Source organism: Trachymyrmex cornetzi, unplaced genomic scaffold (assembly GCF_001594075.2).
Source record: "Trachymyrmex cornetzi isolate Tcor2-1 unplaced genomic scaffold, Tcor1.1 scaffold131, whole genome shotgun sequence".
NCBI classification, from domain to species: Eukaryota; Metazoa; Arthropoda; class Insecta; order Hymenoptera; family Formicidae; genus Trachymyrmex; species Trachymyrmex cornetzi.
The window spans coordinates 628,704-639,409 of NW_017295884.1; positions in this window are offsets into that span (position 1 = coordinate 628,704).

Sequence of the window (10,706 nt, forward strand, 5' to 3'; positions counted from 1 at the left end):
TTTAGTACTTAATATATTTATATAAAAACATTTAGATTTTTCTTATTATTTTAACAATTTTTGTTTATAACGATAAAACTAATAACAAATAAAATAAATAACCTATAAAAATGTGTTGCTCAATAAAACCAGAATGTTATGAACACAACTTTCACATGTATGTAGTTTGTTTAAAGCGAAAATATTAATATATGTGTTTTATGCCCTTACAACCTCCTTAATATGTAACATGCATTTTCATTTCTTCCTTTTTTCAATGATATTTTATCTCTCAAGATACAGGTATTTACACTTCTTATCTAAAACAGTACTTCTACAATATGCGTTGCAATACTTTCCCGAACCTGAAATTTGCATTTCGAAAGACAACTATTATTATGTACCGTGTAAAAATGTTTTCCAGGTATACGATACAACGGTAACGTTCTACGCATTTGACCGTGGCAAATCACGTAGGAAAATTTGCGAGCTAGGCAGCCTACCCATTACCAATCTGCTATCAGTTGGAACCGAATCGGCCGATCGACGTATCATTTGTCGCCTAGCATACTGAATTCGTGCCCGTGCGATCGTGTACACGCGTGATAGGTATGCGCGCCGGTAGTCTCGCACCTGCGTGCATTTGCAATGTGTGGGCGTGCGATCAACCGAAGTGATTAAGATCCTTTCGTAATATTGAATATGCAGAAATAGAAGTCACTGTGACTAATATTAATAGATTGTTACGTTTTGTAATCAAAGGCTGTCTGCAATATATCTATACGTGTATGCATTTGCACAACGTACGCAAATCCAAGTGTGTAATAAGTGCTGTCACATATTATGTGCGTGATTTAGTTTTTTGTCCAAGTAAAAATAACACTACATTACGCGTTTAAGCCTAGAACGCTGTCAATGCATTTTATGTATTGAACGAAGTTATTGTCTAGATTGAATGCTAAACTGTGCCTCCAGTAGTCATTAAGAAGTCTGATCTGTCATGCTATAAGCTATAGGAAAAGCAGACACAAGCTTTTAAAAATTTTATTCGTTATATATTTAGTCCGCCACCCTTTTAGAATCAGTATTATAACAGAGAGAGCATAATAAGTGATTTCAATTTTTAAACAGTTTTGTTATTATATATTTTATTTAAGTTTTATATATATATGAGAAAACACATATTCTAATTACATATTTCATATTGTTATAAGATTAAGTTTGATTGTGCTCATTCTCTCTTTCCTTTTGAATTAATAATTAAGTTCTACATTGTTATTAATCTTCTACATTGCTGGAATGCTTCCAAGGTTTTTTTATCTTTGGACTACTATGAGAATTTTAACTTTGGACTAACATTACAAAATAGGACAACTTTTACAAGAACACACGCAAAATGCCATTACTTTTCGTGCGTTTCTGGATTATTTAAAAGGATTAAAGGAATGACTACATTGTTACAAGCATTTTAGTAATTAACAAATATTTATATTATATTATACACGTATTAAGTGATAGATAATTTATATAATGTTTCCGATTGTAATAATTTAAAATTTATAATTTGTTGTCAACATTGAGAATGACCCGATCGGTGTCGAAACGTTTGTTTTGCTGTAATTTCAATTTTATTATTTTATAATATATTTTCTTTGATTTTGTATCTCTGGCTCGTAGCCCTTCCAATTTCTGATTTTATTTTTAATAATTAAGTTATTTGTGTTTATATAAGTCTAGATTATATATATAAATATTTTGCCATTAAAAATGTATGAAAAACTTACAGTAATTACAAGTGACCTATTTCTTTACGTATTATAAAATTTACGTTCGATAGCATTACTGTATCACTCAATAACGATAACGTTCTAGGATTAAATATGTAAATCTATATTATACATGTAAATTAATTTCTGTATGTATACACAGTATATGTTATTTTTACGTGGAAAAGTAAATCACACACACATATGTATAAAGTACTTTATTATTTTGCATTTATATGCCTGAATTTGCAATACACTTTCCCTATATTAAGGTCACCGAAACGAGCCATGTTTTTGCATCGATGAAATTAATATCTCGCGCGACACACGTAAGAATACATAAATAAACGCCACTTACGCTCGCCATCTCGAGTAAAAACAAAAGTTTTATTTCGACATAATTGCCCGCTATTATCTCGCACACGCAAGAAACCATAATTTGTTTTACTAGCGGTCGGTGCTGTAATACAACTTCTGCGGGAGTCAGATTACATGGCAGGAATCACGCCACGATACAAAACGTATTCGTGCCGCTTCGGTCTGATTTATTATTTATTAAGTTGGAATCGCTCGGCGTACGGATCATTTGTCAAGTTGCGCGCGCGAAACTAGCGTTATCACAACACGTGTGTAACGTGTCTAGCGCCGCGGTGCATTCACGCGTTGCCCTTCTCTGTGAGATTTGAGCGGCTGCCAGGCGGAAAAGCGAGATGCTTTACGCGAGAGATGACAAATGATAGGTTCTACGGTAATCACTGTCTACCGCGCGTATTTCGTACATTCGAATGTACAGCGAACGATCGTTAAAGCCCTGTCAGGTATAACACGGCCAGTACGCTTTACATGCTTCTTCTTCGGTACTAATTCCAGCCCGATCGCGATTATCGCTCGAAAATACGTTCATTACGATTAATAAAACGAGACGGGAATATCGGTATAATGATCGCCGGTTGCGGAAAGATTACTAGTCTTGTAATTGCGTTATCACTCCTTCATATATATATATATTACCGACGTGCTATTTCCAGTTCACGATTGTGTACGACTCGTAAAGAGTCCTATGGTTGATATCTGGAGAGAGAAGGAAGGAGTCTGATACACGTATCGGATCGACGATACATCATTTGTCACTTCGGTGCTAAATTCATACCTCAATTATCCAAGCGGATACATGCGCCCGCATACGCTCGCGTATAAGCGAGAGAGAGATAAGCTGAAAGCTGCGAAAAGGTATTTAATGGTAACGTTAGAGCTAATAGTCTCCCTTGCGCGAGAAACCGGACGTTTGTCCAGAATTTGAATAACCAACATCGCACGTCGCGAGGTATGCACACCGTTCGCGTGCCCAACGCATTCATCGTCGCGCGGTATGTTTATGCATGCCGTTCCGCACGTGCGCGACTTCGACGAGTAAAGAGCTCAAATAGAGAAATACGGAAACTACAAGCGTTCTCGATAGAACACATACGCCGCATTACGATCGGACTGTAAATCATCATCATCGCCGTGTTTATGGAACCGCCGCGTCGTATGTGTTCGCGCGAGCGGATTAACGTCGTTGTCGTATGATTATCGCGTCTGGATTATCCGTCAATAATTCAACGTACGGTTGACTCGTCTTTTAGCATAATTATTGCGTTTCGCGTGAAAGTGACACGCCGAGCCTAGCAATCACGCATGACCGGCCGTTAATAAATCGCCACGTCGTCATTTACTCGCGAAATTACTCGGCGATGGCGGCAACGAGAAGTCGTACATTTACTATAGCTGATATCTGGTGAAAACGAATCGGCCGGCCGATACATCATTTGTCGCGCCAACTGCTAACTTGTGACTCAATTATCGAGCGCGTGTGTGCGTCGAAAGTGTTGGAACGGTGCATTGAGAGGCCTCGCGTGCGCGTGCAGCCGCGAGGCATAGCCGAGCGGTGATAGCGAGAAAAACGTGGAGTGACAGATTTACGGAAATTGCGGCTTCGTCAAACTTTCCGCAAATTCCCGTAATTATTTCAGATTCCAGGGCGCACGTGCATTTGCATATCGTATGTAAAGTGTCGTGAGACACATCGCGTGCTTTTAACCGCTCATGATTAATGTCGTTTATTATTTCCACTTACATAGTATCGCGTTCTCCAATAATTTTTCTTCAAGATTACTTAAATAAGGGTGAGGTATTAATGTAGTTCACCATTATATTTTTTCTGAGATCGATCTTCCGTCAGCAATAAAGATCTCCGATAAACAGAGCAAATTTTTTTATTATTCCGAATTATGTATAAAAATCTGAAAAAATTTTGGAATACTTTTGTAAAAGTTTTAACAACAAGTTTTACCATCATAGAAGTCAAATTGTATTTCACTTATTAATTTGTATAGATTTATGTAGAATTCACAATCAAAATATCGGCGATAGATCTCATATTGTCGGGAAAGGATTAAGGGGGTATTCTAGTTTGTCGGGTTAAAAAGATTTTTTTAAATTGCATTTTCGGAAAGTTGATAGTCTTGAAAATATATTACCAAAGCTAATAGCTGATTACGCTGAGATAGCTGTAGGTTATTATTTATAATTAATCTATTTGTAAATCGTAGTTGAAACTTTAAATGCATTTTTCTCAAAACAGCATTTTTCAACCACGTTGACATAATATCTCGGGAACTAAGCATCCGCGATCGACTTGAATTTTTGCGTGTCCATTTAGTATACGTTCCTTTATTACTATAGAACTACGGAATTTAATTTACGATTATTCCATTTTATGATATAAAAAAAAAACGAAACAAATTTATAGGTGAAAATCAATACCATTTTTCAAAACGTTACCGTTTCAACAATTTTTAATTTTTTTCTTATATTCTAGTTCCAATAATAGTATAACTCTTACAATTTAATAATTTCTTTAGCTTTTGCTTTTAGGCTACTAAAACTAACGGAATGATGTCAACGCGTTAAAAAGAAATTTTTTCATACGTCTTGCCTATCACCGCGAATTTTTTTTGTATGATACATATAGACACGAAAAAATAATTTGTAAATATTTATTTTGTACAAATAAAGTTTCAAAAAGTTTCACATTAATATATTAATTCATTTCCTTAAAAAAAAATTCCTGAATAATTATATAATTTTTAGCCTTACAAACTAGAATATCCCCTTAAGTTCATCAACAGCGTGAAATAAACGTAAAATGAGGTAAGTAAGAAATTGAAGTCAATTTAAATCACATTCCAAGTGATTGAATCGTGTTAATTACCTTAATTTCAGGACATGCGTCGACATTTTTGTCGGATCTCGATGCAGTCGCAGGCACTAATTTTCGAAGGTGAAAAACATTTCATAATTTGCACGTGCGACGACGATAAACGCGAAATTATTTGAGGTGTCACGAAAGCGCGTTCTCTACGCCTACCGCGTTTGATATCCGGCGGAAACGAATCGTCCAAACGATACATCATTTGTCGCGTTGGCCGCTAAATTTGTGACTCAATTATCGAGCAGGCGCGTGTGCGTGCGTGCATGCGTGCGTGCGTGCGTGCGTGCGTGCACGCACTTGCCGCAGGGAGGAGCCGAGGGAGACGGGGTGGCGATAAAAGAGAGTGAGAGGCGCCTTCGTACGCTAACCAGTCGGTTAGTTAACGCTTCGGATTCGCCGGCAATATTCCTCTGGCGCCCCGCCGCGCATCCGAACGGTTATAGCACCTTTGCCGACGAAGGTGCCAGTAATTACCCTAACGCGTCGAGTCCGTTCGTGTTAATCGTCTTTTCGGACCGATCGAAAAAGATCTGCTTTTGTAGCTTTCGTTACATTGCAGCTCATGAATGTTGACTGGTGAGAATTCACCCGAAACTCGAGAAACAAGAGGAACGTGTACTTTTTCTTTTTTCTTACTGAAAAAATAATACTTCGTTCTCTCTGTGCAGCTTCTTCTTCTTCCTATCAGTGTCAATATTGCAAGCGATGGAACAGAAATCTTAGTAATTTTTTTTCCTCTCCTATATATTATAATAAATAAGAAAACTACAAATCCTTTATAGATAAAAATCGCTATATTTACACTTCACATATAATATCATTTCATTTCACGGCCGTGAGTACATGTACCCGAGAAATGCGTCTCGTCCGTGATTAAACGAACTCGTAATTGCGCCCGAAGCTGTTATTATAGCTTCGTTGAAGATGATCGGTAATTATCTTACGAGCGTGTTAATTTTGCCGATGTTAATCATCTTTTTAGCACGCGATCAAGTAGATTCCTCGTATACCTTTTGTATATAATTGTTGGCGAATTTCTTCTTCATCGCTTTTATCTGTCGTTTATCTAATATTGAGAATAACGAGCAAATATCTTATTGAGAATTTTCATTTAAACAAATCTTTCATTGATAAGAACTGCAATGTAAAATTAGTAATGTAATAAAACTTTATTCCACGTGAGGTAATTATTACATTATTAAATAAATATAAAATAAATATAATAATAGGGCATATAAGAGTCAATATTAAATTATATATTAAAAAACGAAATATTAAATGTTTCGGTTTTTTAATTAGACCCTCTTCAGATATTTTTACATATAAAGATGTTACCATGATTTAATATTGTTGAATGTAACAAAAATATACATTATAATCGCATGTCGTGTGAAACAATTGAACGTTAGACAGAGGAATCGGAATTGCTCGCCAAAAAGTTGAAAGCCATTGAACAGAATTTCATGACGTTCTGATAAAATTATAAATTTCATTAATTAACATCAAATAAAAAGCAAGCAAATACGTCACCTCGGTAGAAAACTCACCAATATGTCAAAAAATATATAATTCGATATGATACTCGTCAACATTATTAAAAATGTGGTTATCATTTTTTCACTCAGGTTTTAGTCGCATTATTTTCCTTTCATGTGCGAGCCGTATTTAACCCCATCTCAAAGCGACGTTTGACGTTACATCGCCTTCACGGTTGATGATCCGTAATTATCTTACGCGCGCGTTAACTCATCGATGTTAATCACCCTTGTCATACCGATCGAGCTATATTACGTGTATTTTTTACAGCCTGGCCAGGTGTAACCTTTTCCTTCTGATCGTTTTGTAAGACGAACAGATCAATAAGTAAATGAGTTTATTGAACTTATCATAGTTGCCATGATTATAGTAAACGACGTGTACGGAAAAAATAAATTATTACATACAGAAACAAATAAATAAGAAACTAGTTATAACACGAGTAAATTATTGCGCAATTAAATAAAATTAATATAATTAAGTAGTAACTCATATGATATGAATAATTAATGAACATATTAAGTTAGATGTACGCGGAACTAATTAATGCAGCTATTCTCGACGTTACTAACATATAATGATAGCAACATATGTCAGACATACACAATATGATAATAACATATGTCAGACACAAATGATAGGAGAAGGTTTACTGCGGTTCTCCCTTTGATATTTAGAGGGTTCTGACAAGAGCCCAGATCTATCTATCCGATTTGATGCAGGCGGAACTGCCAAAGCTCTGTGTTGCACGTGTGTATCCGCGGTACATACCTATTTCGCACCTCGTATGCCACGGTGGGAATTCTGTACGATCGTGTTGGCTACCTCTGGAAGGTAGTCATTGAGCGTGCGAGCGAGATAGAAAGGATTCTCGATAATCATCACGAGTATAGTTACCCGGAAAATCCTTTGACCTGTGCTGGCCGGAGAGGTAGCCATCGTGAATTTATCGAGGATGCGTCCCGAAGATTCTCGTTGGAATGAAGAAACAGTATTTCTTGGAGGCTCTATTCGCTCCTGCTGATTACCTACAAACGCTGCAAACAGATTGCAATAATTCTATACATGTTGTAATAATTCCTGGATTGTTCAGAAGTGATATCGAGAATTTTTCAGACATTATCAGCGATCTTTCCCAATTCTCTTATGTGAAAGTAGCTCTTCTCTCGTAAAGATCGTCCGCGATATCGTTTGCCACATAGGCTGAGAATCAAACGGATTGTGACGCAACTTCGTGGTTGCACTACGAGATCAAGATACCCGAAAATTTCGTATTATGGCTCCCGGGGGCAAGGAAAGAGAGAGGAAACGAGGCCACACGGTTTGCAAATACACGCGAATACGTCGTTGCTCCTATTTACATACATATGGAATACGTCGAAAATCGCGTTAAGAGCCGACGCAAGCGCGCGCACAAATGTTAAGGCGACGACGGTAGCCTTGGCCGCCCTGCCACATTCTCCGATCCTGTACCGTTTTGCAGTATCCGCCGGTTTAACAGGCAGGCAAGAAGCAAGGATCGCGAGGTAATGGTGCGCGGAGAGGAGGCCAGTTAGGAGCGGTGGAAGATGGACGGCGAGAGGAACCGAAGAAGCGGAGGGCGAAGAGAACGAGAGCGCGCGGCGCTTGCGGGCACGGGAGCTGCTTTTTCTGGACTTGGCACATTTTTCAATGCCCGTCGACAGCTATCCCAATCTTCCCCTCTCTCTATCTTTCTTCTTCTCGCTCATCTTCCGTCTCTTCTATCTTCCTATTTGGCTCCTTCTCCGTTTCTTCGGGTTCCACGCGTTCGCCACCTTCTGCAGCCGCTCCGACGACAGACGGTTTCTTCCACTGTGTATACCCTGTCGCGAAGGACGGCGACATTGGTACGTTTTCGCGCTCGTCGGCGTTTTAGAAAACCGTGAGAGCGAAAGTTCGTCCGACTAGTATCGCGTCGTCTGGTTGCCGCGGACAAATGCCATTGAATTTACGATGTACAACATCGTAACAGAATGGTTTTATGCTGCGGCGATTCAAGTGATACAGTTGCATGCGAGATATTTATCGAACCTCTAAATACTGTTCAATTCTAAGTATTTATCTATAAAAGAATGCAAAATTTTTACATTAATAATAATATTAATTAGATAACGACATTATATTAATTAAATAAAAAGATATATTACATTATTTTCCATATTATTATTATTTGTGAAATCAGTAGAATGTATTTGTTGCATTTATTACTTCTTACTGTGTTATTATAATGTTTCTTTCTGCGTCTTCTCAACAAGTGTTGCCCGCATAGCTAAGCAAATTGACGCATGCAGTAGGAGAATGTGTCTATCGACTTAATTAAATTCCAACCGCACAAACCCGCCCACCACGTGGTGATAAATGCGTCGGAGTGTCTTTTCCCGTTTCTTCCTTTTCTCTTTCTAGGCACAGCTTGTTCTGAAGGTGACAAGGGAGACTTTTACTCCGAACAAGCGCGCCCGCAAAAAGCCGAGCTGCTGTATACTCGCCCCCGGAGACGTTTGTTACACGCGTACGAACACCCGGTAACAATGTGCGAGGCATTCGTTCTCTTGAATTCGTCGGCGCCGTTTTTCTTCGACGTCGAGCTATGAGCTCCCGAAGCCAATCCTCCCCGAGGACTTACGCGCGAGTTAAACGCGCGCCGATATCTCACGCGCGCGTCGTATCGAACATGCAGCATCTCGCAGAGAGAGACTTCGCGATATCGTCGAAACGCTTTTAAAGGAAACTGCCATCGATGCGAAATGAGAGCCTTGCAGCGAGACAGAAAAAATGATACGGCGATAAAAGAACACGGTCGATAGTGAATGAAGAAAAAGATTAGGACATCTTTGATATATACTTTATCTTTCTCTTTCTCTCTCTTTCATAGACGTATATCTCATAACTGCTAAACAACGGGCACGGCTAAGTAACGCCATGACGAGAGAAGAGAAACGTGGTGATTCATGGTGTTAATGAAAATGTATCGAGGTAGGAAGTCATGGGCCGACTGACCCCTTAAGAAAGGTTCACTCGGCATCGGCTCTTCCATCACGATCCTCGAAGGCGCTATTCTGCTTCTTCTTTGCCTTACCTCTCGTCCTTGGACTCTTCTTCTTCAATGCCTCCTCCTATTCCTTTTCCTTCCCAGATCCGACTTCTCGTTCTCTCATCTCTGGTATTACAGAGGCTTCAGATATATCCTGGGCTCCCGAAGGTGGTTCGCTCGCTCTCAGTGCTTCAGCGAATGACCGTACCGAGGCAAAGCAGCCATAGCCACCGTCACTATCTACCATCTGGCATAAATCAACTCAATGCTCGACTCTTAGAAACTTCACTCTCCCTTAAGCCTATATTGCTTACCATCTTTTGCTTTCCTATTCTTTTTCCTCCCGCCCGACGTGTTCGAGGGGAAGCGGCTATCCGGCCGATCTACCGATTATTAATTCAACTCGCCTTTCTACCCTCCGTATGTACTGGACACCCTGGATCCTCTTCGCCATCTTCCTTGACGACCTAGCGCGCGTTTCGCGTAGCTCTTACGGTTGCGATTCCATGGCTCTATGCAACTTCAAAGTCCGATATATTTTATCAACAAACCAATCGTATCCGCAATGATAGGCTACTACTTGGCTTATGCGTATTATGGATAAGAAAACTGTGAATTGTGGCTAAAAAGTAGACGATTCGATTCGTTCAAAGACAAGCTGACAAGATTCAAGACAGAAGAAGGGAGGGGCTTGGATCAAGAGGAATAGAGAATGAAAGAGTCACGGTGTTTGCTCGCTGGCGGGTTCGTTGCTGCAGTATACTTTGTGCTCTCCGAGATACCTTGATAGCGAGGCGCACCTCCTTCTTTTTCTTCTTTTAGACTCCTCTCACTACCCGGTTGCAAAGATCCTACGGAAAAGATCAGGACAACGGGCGTAACAAAGGATTCAACCTTATACACTTTGTCGACGGAAGCAGAAGGGACGAGAGGGATAAAGAGGAGCAGGTAACGCTGCGTTGGTGTACGCACACACACACACGCACACACATATGTATATAAATATAAATATATATATGTGTATCAGCCAAACGTGTAAGAGCGCGTACGTCCGGTTGTTATCGTTCTATCGTGGCGCACATGGAAAACTAGATCCGTCGTGAACTCGAAAGGTGATAAA